Source organism: Serinus canaria, chromosome 12, assembly GCF_022539315.1.
Source record: "Serinus canaria isolate serCan28SL12 chromosome 12, serCan2020, whole genome shotgun sequence".
NCBI lineage: Eukaryota > Metazoa > Chordata > Aves > Passeriformes > Fringillidae > Serinus > Serinus canaria.
The window spans coordinates 3,096,600-3,113,435 of record NC_066326.1 but is presented as its reverse complement, the minus strand read 5'-3'; positions in this window follow the sequence as shown (position 1 = coordinate 3,113,435).

Sequence of the window (16,836 nt, the reverse complement as noted above, 5' to 3'; positions counted from 1 at the left end):
TTCTGTACAAGGATCATTAGGGAATAGATTCTTTCAAGCCATCACCAGCATTTTGTTTAATATTTTTCTTTGACAAATGACTTCTACAAGTGGAGATCATCTTTATTTAAAAGATGTCTTATTTTGTCTTATGGCACTGAAATTGATCTCAGAAAAGGCCAAAGATTCCATTTTTCAGTCATCTCGTTCCTGGGAACCATCTGGCTGCATTAAAGGTGAGAATTAACTTACTTAGCTAGTAAGTTAATTGATCCTAATGGGTCCCTTCCAACTTGAGATATTCTATATTAAGCAAGAATGATTTGGGAGCCTTGCCAGTGAATGACTTGGAGGAGATCTTGCATTTTAATTCTCAAAAATGGTGTTTAAACTCTTTATTTGTTTCCCCAATATCTCCCAGGCTGGATATCAAGCGATGTTAGTTAAACCTTTATCACTTCTGCAAAAATTAAGTCTTTCAAAGGGACAGCTTTAAAGATTTAAAGGTCTCTGCCTTTCAAGGGTGCTTTTAACAGATGTATCTCTGCTGAAATGTTCCTTAGCACAATTGCAGTGCAGTTAATTTACCACCCTTTGGAACTGCTCCTGAACTGGATAATGGAAATTGCCCCAACTTCTCTGTGTGCTCCCAGCTGCTTAAAGATGGTGATTGCAACAGCAGGGAAACAAACAGCCCTGTGCTCCCTGAAAATGAGATTTATCTTGTACCACTCGTGTGCTCCTGAGGAATCCTGGAAATTACCTTCAGTTATCAAATCCAGCTCCTGATTTTGAGAGCAACTGTTACAAGGGAAATTCAGAGGAATAGCCTGGAAGGATGTTGGAGAGGTCATGTAACTCATCCATCAGCCCCAAGGCAGGATGAGCTGTATATTAATCCTGACAGATATTTATTCAATGTGTTCTGAAAGATCTCCAATGGCAGAGAGATGCTCAGCTAATCTATTCTGTCTCCTCATCCCTGCTGTTAGAAAGGTTTTCTTGACATTTACCCTGGATGTTTCTTCTTGTAATTAGTCAGGAAAACTGAGTGACTTGTCTTGTCTGTCCTGGGTGTGGAAAAAGATGATCTTCTGCCCTGTGTGTGTGAAGACTTTGAGGTCCCCATGAGTTGTCTGTTCTTCAGGGCAAACAGACCATAAATGTTTCTAATCTTCCACCATGCCATATTGGCAGATCTCAGTCTCGTTGCACTCCTGGTGCTCTCTGCAGTCAGGCTGTCTCTCTCCTGATCTAGAATGTCTTTTTCAGGGGTCTAAATCAACCTCCATCACCCACTTTTGATTCAGTGGCAGTGTTTGGAACATGTATGCTACCAACATTAAAGTAAACAAGTGCTGTTATTTAAATACTATTTCCTCTAGCTGGAGCATTCTTCTCTAGTAACAGGAGCCCTGGTAAAATTAAGCATAATACTAATTGTTAGTTTGGAAAGAAATGTGCATTTTAAGGTGAAAGTGGAGTTCTGAAGCAGGATTTAGCAATGGCAAACTCAGTATTTTCCCCCAGTGATTTGGATCCACACAGCTTTTGTCTTGGCCTTTCCAGACTGATGATTCCCTCTCCTCTTCACCTGTTTGCTCAGCTCTGAACACCCAGGGTTTCACTCACTTCTGAGTGTGTTTCTATTCCTTCTGTCAGGTTCTAGATCTCTCTTGTTGTGAGAGTTCCTCCTTCTCATTTGCACACGTTCCATGATGTGACACCTTATTTAACAGCAGGTGACACTTGTTGCTGATTCTGTCACAGGAAACTTCTTCAGAGCCTTTTTTCCTCCTGCAATTAAATCCTGCATCTTAGTTGTTTCCTTTGAACTCATCAGGGGAGGAATATAATCAGATATTTGAAATGACAATCTTGGCTAAGAGGCAGCATGAAGGCGCCGAGCGCTCACATCTTTGTTTAGCATTCCAAAGCTGGCAAGGAGACAGGCCAAATAATCTGCACCCATTGCTGAGCAACCAGGCAGGATTCTGGGGGCTTGGACACTGCCCTAAGCAGCTTTGAGGAAATAAGATTCAGCTGGTCAAGGTGGGGGAATAAATCTGCAAGAGAAGAAGCTGGAGAGATTTCACGGCCCCTCCCAGCTGAGGGGTGCAACAATTCTAATTCTTCACCCTGCTGCAAGTTAGGGATGTGCAGAGGTGGAGGTGGCAGGGATAAGGTGCAGGTAAAAATTTGGGATCAAAGGAGTCAATGAGACCTTTAAACCAGCCCAGAAGTCTCCAGAGAACCTCTGGCTCTCCCCACTGAACCTCTCCACATCCCCAAATGAACTCCAGACCCTCAGCAGGAAGGTGGGAAAAGCTGGGATGTGCCAAGGGGAAATCAAGACGTGGGAAACTCTCACTGGTGCCTTGAACTACTGAATTAGCAGCAAATTTGCTAGCTAAAAACAAGTCCAGCTGGTGCTCAGAAATGAGTTGCTTTCCCAACTTCAAAGCCTCCACCAGGCTGTCCAGGGAGGATAATTCCTTCTGTGAACAGCTCATTTAACTCCTGAGTGCGTGAGCTAAGTGAGCCCCTGACAGAGGCTTTCTTTTTTTTTCATGTCTTGCAAAGAAGTGTTGAGCAGTTTGGGTTTAAGGTGAGAGAACATCTCTTCTGAAAGGTTTTTATGGAAATTGCTCCTGTAGCAGAGTCAGGGAGGAACCTCTCTGCTCCACAATGGCAGGAGAAAAGGAACCATCTGAGTTACAGCTTTATTTTTGAAGCTGTGGTGATTTCCTTGGAAAATTCATTCTTTAGGATGTGTGCCAGGGGCTTTTGGGAGAGGTTTGAGCTCTGAGCATTGCTGGGATTTTCTTTGTCAGAGCCCTTCTGTCCCGGGCCTGTTGTGAGGGGGGAGTGGGGTTTAAGTGGATTATGGAAGTGTTGGTCAGTTTGGATGGTCCAGAGCAGGCAAGGAGAATATAATTTATAGGGAGACTTTGGGCTCAGTCTGGTGTTTATTCCTCTTTTTGAAGGTGCTGCAGTTGGTAAAATTCTGGCTAATTTTTGTAACAGTGAAGCTTCCAAAATTGCTTTATCCTTATTAAGCTGGCTTTGAGGAGCATTGGCTTCCCTTGCCATCCTGCTCCCTGTGCTGAGTTCAGAAGGGCTCTTTTTTTGCTGAAGTGCAGCTACAATAATTTCTGAGCTCTGTGCCTTGTTTCAATTATTTACCTCTGCAAAAGAGATTTTTATAAATCCTCCCTTCCCTTTCATATTATTAACTTTCTTGTCAAACTTTTATTTAAACCACAGAGACAAAGACAGATCTTTTCTTTATAGCCCTGCAAAGTTAGATTTACTTCTCTGACCTGTTTCAGCATGATTGAAAGCTAATCTGTCTCCTTTTTATTGGCTTTTGGTAAAGCATGTATTTCTTTGTTTCCCTTTTTCATTTTGCATTGTCTCGTGGAAATATGTAACTTCACTTTGGGCTGTAAAAAATTATCCTCCTACAGGAAAGGGGGAAAAAAAATGACAACCCTTAATCCAATCCAGGAGAAGCTTTATGTCTTTAATTAGCTGGCTGGATTGCATTCATGGATGATTCAAGTCAAATGAACTCTGAGCAATAATAAAGGTCCTGTGGCCACCTCTGACCTTGCAGAGAGGAGCTCTAAAGCCAGAAAGCTTTTTTGGCTCAACATCATTGACAACTACTGGAGTTTTTCTCTTTTTTTTTTGGAGTTAATTCTGCCATGAAAGCCTGTGGAGTGCTCTCACTGCAGTTAACTTGCTTGGCCAAGGGCATGCTATGGGCTGTGGGCTGCCAACTCACAAGACTGATATTTAAATTGCTGTTCTCCCCTTTATAATTAGTCCACTTTATAATCAGTCTTTCTGCTGCTCTAATCCTACAGCATATGGTGCTAACCCCTCTGTAGGAGTTATTTACCTTTTTTTTTTGTTTTAAATGCACTTGAGGATATAAAATTACTTTATGTTAGAGTTTTAAATCTTATATATTACCCTTTCTAGAGGCTGCTCATGTTTTGCCTCGCCCAGGTGGATTAAATTGTGATTATACACAGCATTGTACCAGGCAGAGAAGATTCTGCCCCAGGTATTTGGAATTCTTTTTGTTTCTAAAGAGCTGAATGAGCCCAAGGGTAATACCCAGGGATATTGATCCTGGGGCTTATTTTGGCACAAGGTGCTGACTCCCAGCAGCAACCCAAAATTGATCAGCTTTCCTCCTGTCCAGTGTGCAGCATCTCTGTGGTGTCTCCAACACACTCCTGACCCTCTGCAGCAGGGCCAGCACCTCCAAGTCACCTTGCCAGAGTTAAAATCTTGCTATTTGCAGGGTGTCTGCAGAACTGGGAACACCAATAAAATCTGCACACTTGCTACCTGAAGGAGTTTAAATTTATCAGAGCATTTTACTTCTTTTTCTATTCAGTGGCTTCCCCCGTCAGTGTGTAGATAAGTGCTATGTAAGTGTAAATAATGCCATGTCTGTGCAAATAAGTGCTGTATTTAAGTGTAAATAAGTGCTATGGCTGCTTTCCACTTGGTTTTGGGGATGAAATAGCATTTTACTGGTGTCCAAGGGCAGGTTCAGGTGCCTGAAGCAAAGAATCATAGGGAGAGGATATAGATAAATAGATATATTAGATAAATAGATATATTAGTGTAGCTACTGTTCACTGCTGCTCTGTTGCTGAAGGTGTGAAAGCACATCACACCCAACAAAAGTGTAAACAAAGTGGAATAAATGCTGCTAAAATTAACAACTGTTCAACCTGCCGGTTACTGACAGAAGAATCTTCAAAAGCCCCGTGTTGAGAGCAGGACTGACACGTTCTGTGGTTTGTGGGTTTGGGCTGAAAGAGTGTGGATACAGGTTTTCACTGATCCTCCTCTTCATTCTTCAGGCAGATTTTGTTCTGGTGCTCCTGAGATATTTAATAATGCATCTTGACATTCATTAAATATGTGCCCTTTTTGTATGGACTTTAAGAAATAGTTGTAAAATGCAGGTTAATACTGTTTGTTCAGCACTTTCACCTTATTTATGAACAAATTCTTTATGTTGGTACATTCCTTATGGTGCTGTTTGCCTGTAGATCTGTATTTCAGTCCCCAATCCAAACACCTCACTAACAAAAAGTCTCCAGAACCAACCAAAGAACCCCAAAACACCTGTTTAAACCAGATTTATTGATATAAATAAATGGCTGGGTAACATAACCTGGGGAAGCTGAGGAGTGGTTCTGAGCACATTCCTGAGGGAGAACTTGGGTTTGGGCAGCAGCTTTGGCAAAGCTCAGCATCCAGGGTGGATTCATGGACATTGAGGCAGTCGTGGGGAAGTGGAAGGCTCAGCTTTGGGAAAGAGAAGGCTCAGGGAATAAAGAAGAGAGGGGAACTGCTCAGAACTGGATGACAGAGGAACCTAAGTATTAAAAACCGAAAAAGAATGTGGATGGGTAAAACTGCTATGAAGAGAACTCAATTTTTTACTGGCTAAAATCCCAACAGAGAATTGTTTTCTACAGTCCCTGTGTAGCTCTGGAATATTGGTGATCATCCCCATTTTAGTCCAGGTATTAATTTATGATCTGCCTTCCCTCAGATTTCCACCCAAAGGAAAATACCTATGGCAAAAATTCCTGATTAGAAATCTGGAGAAGAAACACCAGTGCGGAACTGGCTGTGCTGAGGGAATTTCAGCATCTGAACATCACCTTCCCTGGCAGAAGAAGTGTTGGGGAGGGATTGGAGTTCAGGGGTTGTGTGGGGGAAGCTCTGCCCAAGCATTCAAGGCAGTGGGGAAGGAAATCCAAAGAAAGGACAGCACCAGTGTGACTCAGTGTGGCCTTGGCTTTCTATTTGATGGCTTTTTTTGGTTGCAAAACTAAACAAAAATAAAAATGTCTGACTAGGAAAGGGAAAGGAAGGAAATGAATGCAGCCAGGTAGAGCTTTGATCACAGATTACAAAGATTATTTCAGTGCATATCAATGCCAAGAGTAATGCCGTCTTTGAAGAATTTGTAACACTAAATTCCATGTACCAAGTATAAAGAATGGAGGGAGGCAAAGGATAAAGAAAGGGAAAGAATTTGTGCATCATTAATGACTGGTGAGGAATAGAAAGACAAATGAAAAATTTCACTGCACAGGATTCCAGCTTTGATTCTTTTACTGAGCCCCTTGCTTAACACAAGGATTGAAAGAAATAAAAGATGGGAAAAGCACAAACCTCCTGTCTGTACCACAAGGTGAGGAAATGGTGGCAACTGTTTCCAGCAGGAAAAAGAGCCAAGATCCAATGAAAATGTTAAAATGTGATGTTCTGAGGAGGGCTGTGCTGCAGCTGGGGGAGCAGGGGAAGCTCAGGGTGGTGCTGGCCCGTGGTAGAGGCAGATTGCCCAGGGGAGGGCACAGGGGAGCCCAGTTTGGGCTCTTGCCAGGCTGTCCATGTGCTGGGGAGGGACTGCTGGCAAAGTGTGGGAGCAGAGAGCTCCTGCTCCTGGTTTCTGGAAAAATCCAATGTGTGGAGCTGGGCTGGGGCTGCTGCCAGAGCCTGGGCTCACCTGGTGCTGCTCCAAGGCCAGCCTTTCCCTGTTCCCATGGCACTGCTTTCCCTGCCAGGAGGTTTCTAGGCAGTGTTATCTCTCCTTCTTCTTTTGCTGCTCCCTGTAGGACTGGCAAAAGTAACGACAAAAAAATCAAACACAGGAGGTCTGTCACTTGCTTTTATTCATTCAGGATTTTCCCAGCACACAGTTTCAGCTCTCCTGGGTGTTTCTACCTTGTCCTGCTGATTATCTAGCTGTGCTGGTGGGATCTTCTGCCATGTATGATATGCTACCTTAGAAATACAGTGTATTTCCAGTTGTCTCAGCAGGTATTTTCCCCACTCTGGGGCAACTTTTAAGCCAAGATTTGATCCATTTGCTGCCTCTTTATTGCCCCCTCTCATCTCTTCTCTGTGGAGCTTTGCTGCTCCTGTTGGAGCCTGGCAATGGGAGAAGCCTTTTTTAGTCTGCAGACTGTGAATCATTGGTGGAATCAACAGAGTGTACCCCAAAACTTGTGCTGGAGGTTGTAAGGAGTCCATAAAACACAGGCAGGAGGAGAAGAGGCACCAGGACCCCTCTGGCTGCCTGAGATGTGAGCAGGGCTGGGCTGGCAGCTCCATCTGGGGTGCAGGCAGCTCCAGAGTGGAGCCTGAGGTGGATTTTGGGTTGTTGCTGCTGCTGTCCAGCCCCAGAAATGTAACCCCATGGCCAGAGCAGCTTTCTAGAGCTCTCCTGGATTTTAGGAATGTCTTATCTGCAGGCACTGGGATAAAGGAGTTGTGGAATGCCATCTGCCTGCTTGTGCTGGCTGTGCTGAAACTGCAAAGAACTCGGCTTTGCTCAGATTTATTCCCTTGTTTGGGTTTCTTTTGTAGGTTTTCTTTTGTGTTTTTTTTTTTTTGTGGGTTTTTTTTTGGTTGTTGTTTTTTTTGGGTTTTTTTTGGGTTTTTTTTTTTGGTTTTTTTTTTTTTGTTTTGTTTTGTTGGTTTTTTTGGGTGGTTTTTTTTTGGTTTGGTTTTTTTGGTTTTTTTTTTTTTGGTTTTTTTTTTTTTTTTTTGTTTTTTTTTATTTTCCAGTAAGTTTTTTAACCCCATTTCCCAGCTTTGCTCTTGGCTGTATCTATAGGCAAACATTGCAGGTTTGTGGACAAGACCCAGCCTTCTGTTCACCCTGTGCACTTCAGGGTGCACAGTTTGAGACTGGCTTTAAATGCAAAATGTAACAAGGGTTTCACTGTGAAGCATGATCAAAAATTTGTCACCTTTGTGCAGAAACTTCTTCTAAGTGGCACAAAACCCCCACAACTGTGCTGCACTGCATCAGCACATATGTTTTGGTGATTAAAAAGTATTCCTTCTGTGATGGGCTCCCATCTGCTGCTACCTCTGATAAATTTAATGCTGCTTTTGAACAGTGAAACACAGGGATGCTTTGTTCTGGCATGTGTTGGGAGAGGAATCTTGGATCTCACAGGCTGCCCCTCTTGTGGGTGGCTCCTGTTGAAATATATAAACAATAACAGGTTTGGGAAAGTTAAACAAGAAAAAGAATCATGGTTTATTTATAGTTTGAAAAAATCAAACCCATATGAACAGCCCCACCCTTTTCTGCTGCCCTGTGCAATAATGGCTCTCCTGTATGAATTTCTTTTAAAGCAATTTTTTAGCAGCCTCATAGGCAGATGATAAAGTTTATACTGAGTGAAAAGGCTTTTCCATTTGCCTTTGTATCACTGCAGAGCCTTCACCTACAACTGCAGAACCCAGCTGTGAGGAAAATCTGCTCTCTGCTGCTCTGGGGGTGTCTGGTCCAGCTCCTGGTGCAGGGCTGTGGAGGGAAGGATGAACTGGCAAATTCCTGGAGTGGAGGGTGAACCCAGAATCTCCCAGTACAGGAAAAAATTATAATTCCACCCCCCCCCAAAAAAAAATAATTCAGTTGCTATTTTGAATACATAGCATTAATTTTTTTTTAAATTTGTTTTTCCTCATTCTTCTCCTTCAAATGGTTAGATTTGATTCCCTCAGCCAATCCCAACCTGTGAAAGCCCCAGTGCCCTTCTTCATTTTGTCTTGCAGAATCTGGAATAATTCCACAGGAGAGATGCACAGGTTTAATCTCAGTCTGGCTTTGGGTCATTAAGCAGCTTCTGCTTTGGGTTTTGCTTTGGCTGAAGTCACAAAATGAAAAATCTGAAGCACTTTGCTGGTGGCAGAGGAGCTGCTCCAGTGTTTCCCTCCCTGGGATTGGAGTGTTCTGGGCAGATTGGTGCTTCCAATCTGGGCAGAGCTTCAGCCAAGAGCTGCAACTGTCCTAAAATGTCTCTGATGATCTATGAGGCCAAAAAAAACCCCAGTGACATTTTTCATTTCTGAAAGCTGAGCCTTTCATTCCCACTCGAGTGATGGAGGATGGAAAATGAGGGTGCTCAGGACACAGCTGGATCAAGGAGATGATTTGGCTGTGTCCCTCTTTCCTGGTTCCTCCCTTGGCTTGCACTTCTGCAGTCATTTAATACCTTGCAGGCTGATTGTGGAGTGATTGCAAAATGGAACAAGCAGGTGGTTTGGATGGCCTGAGCTCATCTTGAGCTCTCTTCTTGCAGCAGCAAATGAACACAAAGCAGAGCTGAATCAGGGCCCCAAAGAGGTTTTATTAGAAGAGTTTTTATTTTTAATGTGCACCAGATGAAAAGTAATATTTTTGTATTGTCGTATCACTGAAAATCCCTGCAAGGAACAGCTCAGTGACTTATTCAGGAAGGTTCAAGATATTTGAAACATCCCTGTTATTGTCCAGTGGCTTTTTTCCCCTCAAAATGCCCCACAGAAATACATCCAGAGGGTCTGTGCTGGCACTGACAGGCAAGTCAGGGCAAAACATGAATGAAATGTAATGATACTGACAAAAAATATGAGCAAATTTTTTTTTTCTCTGAAATATTTCATTTATTGTGCTTGGAAGAGGTGAAGCAGGACCCTGAGGAGCAGCATGGCTCATCTGCACAAACACATGGCTCTTCTCTTGCTGCCTGGAGATGGTGGTGGCTGGAAAAATGTGGTTGGGCAAGGCCTTGAAAGTTACTGAAACATCCAGTTTCAGTCTTTGTTTGGTTTTGTTTTGGAAGCAATTGTGGTTATTTGGCAGGGCTAAGCAGAGAATAAAAAGGTTCCCTTTAATCTTTCAACTGTTATTAACTGGAAATCATCAAGTTAAGGAAATTCCCATGAACAAGTGATGCCCTGCCTCTGTCAATATCTCCAGTCCATAATTATTTGATTAGAGATGGATGCAGCAGCAGGGCAGAGCTAGCTACCCCAGGGGGCAGAAAACTCCTTTATCTCCAGCAGCTCTAAAATCAGTAAACAGAAAATGGTAATTTGGGAGCTACAGGAAAGGTGAGACTATTGAACACGTGTGGCAGATAATTTCCAATGGAGCTGAACACCAGGAAATCTCTAAAATGCCTTCTTTTCCTGAAAATTGTGATTAGCTCAGGGCAGGCATGGAGCTCAGGGGAAGTTCACCTGAAGGGAGCTGTAATCCTTGGCAGCCATCAAGAAAATCAGGAATTTCATGGGCTTGAAAGGAGTGAGTTTAAAAAATAAACCCTATTAACAGGCTTGTCTTGCCATGGGGTGCAGTGGGCAGAGGAGACAAAGGTGTAGCCCAGGCAGGGTGGGAATGCTCACTATTGCCTTGCAGAAGATTTGGGCTGGGCAGTTCCTGCTGGGGCAGGTGCCACCTGTGCCACCTCAGCCAGGTGTTTGTCACAGCTTTCAGAGCCCAGGCTGCTGGAGGAGGTGACAAGGAAACCCAGGAATGGTGTTTTCACCCAGCTGTGGCTGTGCCAGGCTGGAGACACTGCAGGGTCTGGGCTGGGCTGGAGCAGCCTGGAGGGCTCAGTGACCCCTGTGAGGGGCAGTGTGCTGGTGGTCTCAGGGGTCCCAGGACGAGGGAGGATCTGACTCCATGGTTCAGAAGGCTGGTTGATTATTTTATGATATATATTATATTAAAACTATACTAAAAGAATAGAAGAAAGGCTTTAAAGGAAAAGAATGGAATGATAATAAAATCTTGTGCCTGACCAGAGAGACCCAGACAGCTGGACTGGGATTGGCCATTAATTCAAAACAACGACATGAGACCAATCCAAGATGCACCTGTTGCATCCCACATTTACATTTTTATGTTTTTAAATGTTTGCATTTCATTTCTGAGGCCTCTCAGCTCCACAGGAGAAAAGATCCTAAGGAGAGGGTTTTTCACAAAATATGTCTGTGACAGGTCAGAGCAATAAACACCTCTGGGACAGACAGTTCTCTGTTCCCCACCCACAGAATGATTCTGTTCCTTCAGTTCCCAGACAAACTCTAAAGCTGGTGACAATTGCCCACTCTTAGCAGGTGAAAATGCCCCAAATGGTTCCTGGATGCTCAGAATGCTGCTGGAGATGAGCTAAAAAACTTGTTACACACAGGACTTCAAATAAAAGGCAAACAAACTGCAAGTCCTGTTAGGAATAAAAGGGGATCCTGGGTGACTCCATGGATCCTCCACCGTGGCTGCTTCAGCCTGGCACGGGCTGCTGTTCCTGCCCAGGCATGAGGACATTGGGAGAGCTGGGAAGGGGCTGGCAATTATTTTAATTGAAAGGGCTTAGAAATCCCTCTTGACTCAGGGGGTACCATTAGAGGTACCTCTCACCACCCAAACACGTCTGGTTTCACAGATTGCACCGTTCCCTTTTCTCCCAGCCACTGAGAAAAGAACAGTGACATCTATTGTAGGAAGGCAGCCAGCAGAACTGGATGCTACTGCTGAAATGTTCTGTCACAAGTTGGTTTTCAACTGCTGCAGCACCTGCAAGAGGCTTTTAAAGGAGAGAAAAAAAGGAGAAAACCCCTCTGATAATTTTACTGCAAAATGGATACTTCATCTCTCTAGAGAATAAAAGTGTCATTGATCTCTATGATAAATTGTATCTCGGTGTCTGAAAATATAGACCTTGTTTTTTTTCATTATAAGGATGACCTTGCCTCTGTTGTAAATCAAAAGTAACCAGGGATTTGTGGCTCTTCTAAGATCTACAGGGGGGGAAAAAAATGGCTCAGAAGCTGCAGCACATTTTGGAGCTGAGGGAAGGTGAGGGCAGAGCTCCCAGCTCCACCAGGGATGGATTTCACTCCCTGCTGGAGGGATGCTGAGTGCTGCCTGCCTTCCAAACCTGGGATGAAAGCAGCAGCACGGGAGGGTTTGGTCTCTGGCCAGGAGAGGGGAGAGAAATGCTGATTCTCCCTTAATCAGAAGAATTTCCAGAAAGTTTCTCCAGCTGAAGTTCATGTGCCAGCTGTGCCCTGCTGAGGGACTCTCTCTGTTTATTCATAAACACTGCCCTGGTGCTGAAAGCTTGATGATTTAAAGCATTTCTCACACTGCTCCTTTTAGAGTTTGAATTAAAAACTGAACAGCAGCACCTATTTTAATTTTATAAATGGTGGGTGAAAAGCAGTGGTTTAAAGCATTAAATGGTTTTAAATTGTAGCAAATTCCAGAGCACAACCTCCTTTGCAGGAGCCCAGGACTGGTACGGGAGAGGGCCTTAAAAACTGGAACCCTAATTGGAAAACCAGCCTATTATATCTTAAATGAAATTGCCTATTTTGGTTCAGATCTGAAATAAATTGGGAAATGATAAGTATATATTTTCAATTTATTTCGGATCTGAACCAAAAATGTTTTGCCTGTCCTGGAGGTGGATAATGGTCAGAGCTGGGATTAAAGGCCAGTTAGTCCTGGGATGGGCTACAGATCAATCAGACCTCCTGACTGGGGCTCTTTAGGCTTGGAGTCAGTTGGCCAAGGAGTAAAAGTTTTGGAAGCAGTTTGCATCACTGGAAGAATTCCTCTGGTCTCAGAAAACCTGATTTTACTGAGAGTAAAATGTTCATTAGTGTCAACCAGAAAATCACCCACATTAAACTGGGATCATTTCCACAGGGTGGAGCTGGATAAGCACCAGACCTGGGGCTTTGTTAGAGCTTGACCTTGGCATTAAACGTGGCTGTGGGGAGTCTGGGAAATGCAGATGTGTGGTTTTAGTCAGGGGCACCAGAGGAATGTCTGTCGTGTGAGTCTCCTGATTTGGGAGGTGAAAAAGGCTGGAATTCTTCCTGTAATTCCCTTCTCAGGTTGTGGAGCACCTTTGCTACAAGCAGAGAATCCATTTTCCTGCTTTAACGTGGCCTGGGCTGTAATCCCCCAGACCCCACTCCTCCAGCCCTGTGCTGATTGAGGCAGGATCCTCCAGCTGAGCTGCTGTTCAGGTAATTAAAGCCCACATCATTATGCACAGGCACGAGGGGGCAAATTGAGGCTGCAGAGCCAGTCTCAAGCCTGACATTTCCAGCCTGGAAGTGGTTGACTTTGCATCTCCACCAGTGGCAGAGAATGTGATTGCTGCTGCTCCCTCCACTCACCTCAGGCAGAGGAAAAGTTGGATTTCTCTAATACACTCTGAGAGGTGGAAGTGTTTTGTGGGGAAGTTGTGAGGTAACTTTACAACTTGGCATTAATTAAAATTCCCCTTTTCTGTTTATTTTGGGAGTCCAGTTCCAGCCTGCTGGAGCTGTCCCACGGTGGGACACATGCAGTTAGTTTACAAATCTTGCCTTTCAAACAGCACCAGCTACTTTGCTTCAATTATTTAAAATACCCTTCCTGCCTGTGCCAGTCCTGTTTCCCTGGAAGTTATTTTCATGTCTCAGTGTTCTTCACAGCTCCCAAAAATACTTCTGTGTAGTTTGAGTCAGAGAAGAGTGAAGATGCAGTGAACCTTGATTTATGTAACTCTCAATCAGGAGCTGACAAAATGCTGCAGTTAAAGGGCAAAAACACATCCCAAGCTGCCCTGGAAAGCACAGAGAGCTCTGCCAGCAATTTCAGTGGTGATACCGTGCCCACTGTTATTGTTGTGATATTGATTCAGAGCCTGCACTGTCCCCCCAGTGGGGTTTGCCCCCTCTGGGGGTGGCAGCAGAGGGGACAGTGGGCACAGGGGCACTTGGGCACTGCTCTGGTCTTACCCTGGCACAGGGACAGCCCATCCATCCCTCCTGCTCCAGGCACAGCCTGTCCTTTGGGCACAGAGCTGGAGTGCAAGATGGCCAGAGAGGGAAAAAGCTCTGCTTGGTATTCAGTGGGTGGTTTTATTTCTTTTTCAATTTGTTTCTGAGCTGGAAGAATGGGCTGCACCAAAAATCGTGGTGAAGACCTAAAGGCAGGAATGGCTCCTTGTTTTATGGAGCCTGAGAGCAGCAAGGGTGGGAGAGGTGCTGTAAAAGGAGCTCCAATCAATAACTCTATTTACAAAGAAAGCTAAATCTCTGTTCTTTGAGAGTGGTATCATGTATCATAATAAAAAGAATGAGAGTCCAACATGGAGTCCCTTTCTAGACAGTTAATGGTGTGTTCTGGGAAGGTGGACGTGCTCATCCCTGCATCCCAGCAGACAGGCTGGATTTGTCCTGCAGGAGCTGGGCTGTTATTGAGCTGAGTGATGTTAACAAGACATCCAGGCACAGGTCACAAGCTCTTGTGCTGGATGAGAAGACAATCAGCCAATTCTCCTCTGTTCTTCACATGTTTCAAGGACCCTTGGCTCCTCGGGAATGATCCAGTTCTTTCACCCAGCAGTTAACTCTGAGCAGAGTGACTTCCCTGCTCCACTCAGGCTGCAGCACTGGGAGACTGAATGAATTTTTTTTTGCTTAGCATTTTCGAGGTGCTGAAATTGGTGGAAAATGCAAAGAAATCTCTTTGAAGTTTCTCTCTGACCCCGTTCTGACAGAGCACCCAGACATGGAGGGGAGTTTCCATGACATCCTTGTGCCTGGCTGTGGAAAGGAGTCGTGTTTAGGGCTTGAGCACTGAAGAAATGTCAGGAGGCCAACACAGATAAAACACTTTAAGAAAATAATTCCAGCAGTTCAGTGCTGGTTTGCATTTATGATGACATCGTGTCAAAATCCACTTTGAAAATGTATTAACTCATGGCTGAACAAATGAATATTTTACAAGGCTTGCATTTAACACTTTTGTTTGTTAGAGGAGGATTTGTTGTTGTTGAATAGCAATGTTTCTTCTGGCTGTTCCTGAAATGTTGGTGGCTCAAACCATTCCTTTGAAAAATGCAGCAAACAAACTCAGAGTTCATTTTCTTACTGGGAAAAACACCCCAGTGGGTGTTGGAAAATTTATCTGTATAAGCTAATCAGTTAGGCACTGTGAAGTTGGTAGATGATTATGGCAGTTTCATCATAATATAATTTTATTACTTTCTTTATAGGAGGGATTATATGCTTGAGTAGCTGTCTTTGAAATACCTGTCACACAGAGCAGCCGCTGCACCTGGGACAGTTTGTTGTTCAGAGCCTTTGAGGAATTTCAGCCTGGATTTTTAGAAGCCAATTGAATAGCCAACCCCCAGAGTACAGTGAAATAACTTTATTAGGCAGCCTAAGTAGTGCCATTGAGTTTGTTTTGTGTCTCTTATTAAATCAGCTCAGTTAGCTGTTTCTCTGCAATCCCTGTAGCTATTAAGTCCTCATCCTAGAGCAGAACCAATCTTGGATTAGCCAGGCTGTACAAAGGAAGTTCCAGAGGTCCAAGGCAGAGGTCTGTTGGCTGAGCTAAGGGACAGTCAGGTTCCTTTGGGTGGGGTTTGGTGTCCTGGAGGGATGCAGGGAATCCCTGCTCCAGCTCTGACTCCTGGCACAGTGACCACCCCTGCTGCCTGCACTGGGGGCCAGGATGAGATTTCTGAAATTATCCAGGTAATCATGGCCAGGAATGCCCTTCTGGGCAGGGCTATGCCCTTCCAAACTCCAAAACCTCCATTTGCATCAGGTGAACAGCCCGGGCTCTCTCTGCTGGGGGGTTCTTCACCTCCAAAACCCCTTCTGAGGACTCCTGGACGTGACTTGTAATCCACATTCTGGGCATCTCACAGAGAACTTTGGTTGCTGGGCCTGTGCTTTGCTGTGGTGGGAGCCTGGTTTGAGGAGGGTGCTGGGCAGTGTGGGGAGGGGAGGGAGCAGGCTGGAGGATCCCAGCTCTGATCAGTCAGCCAGGAGCTGCCTCCAGCCCCTCTCCTGCATTGCAGGTGGTTTCCCACAGGGAGGGTTGTGCAGTGGATGTGGGGATGCTGAGGGTTGCTGATGGGTTCTGAATATTCAGAACATGCCTTTAATGAGGCAGTAGTGTTAGCAAGCTTGGACCAGTTATTTCTTCCATTTTTCAGAGTAACTTTAAATTCCGTGGTTTTTAGGAAAGTATTATAGAGCGAATTGAATTTCCTTTATTGAATGAAATAATTTTTTCCCTTGAAAACTAAATGTAACAAGAATTTAATAATTCATGAATTGAGCTTCAACATCTTTTAAATAATAGATGGACTGTCATGCCAAGTTCAGCTGCAAACTTACAGAGCATACGTTTTTATGTTTTTATTTGACATTTCGAGGAATTACAGAACTGCAAACATTTATTTTGTATTTCTGCTCATTGCAATATTTTATTCCTTTCAGGTTGATTTAAGAAATGAAAACAACACTTTAAAAAAAAGTAACTAGCTTCAGGTTCTGATGGGAAAAGAGACTAGAAGGGAAAGAAGCTCTAGGTACCCATTCATAAATGATTCACTGGACTTTTGGCTGACAGATAGAGAGCTTTCCTAATAACTTTGTTTATTATTTTTCTTATCAGTGGAATCAAATGTTAAATAGCTCTACTGGAAAGTGCCATAAGGTTGACTAACAATTACACCTCTGTCACCTCTGCTGTCTTTGTCCTTTTCAAAATAATCAGGCTGGGTTTATTTGATTGGTTCTCTCTCCCCCCTCCATGAGACAGGAATGATTTTCAGACGTGGCGAGCTGCAGGAGCAGTCTGTCTTTCTGTGGTATTTTTGGAGATGAGGAGGATGGGGCAGCCTTCTGCTTAAAGCAATAGGAACCCAAATTTGCCCTTGCTGCTGGCTTTGTGACTTTGGGTGTGAGGTGTCCCAGGAGAGCTGGAGGTGACCCTGTCCCTGTGTCCCAGCTCGGTGCTGTCCCAGCCTGGGCTGACCCAGGCTGGCTCTTTGGGCTGCAGCTCTGTCCTCAGGACATGGGCAGTGTGTGACCAGGGGGGTCTCTGAGGGCTGGGGTGCTCTGCTCTGACCAGCAGGAGCAGGATGTGGAGCTCTCAGACAGCTCAAGCTCCTACAGCTCTCCAACAATTAGGATTTTAGGTTGTTGATGTTTAAGATTTCC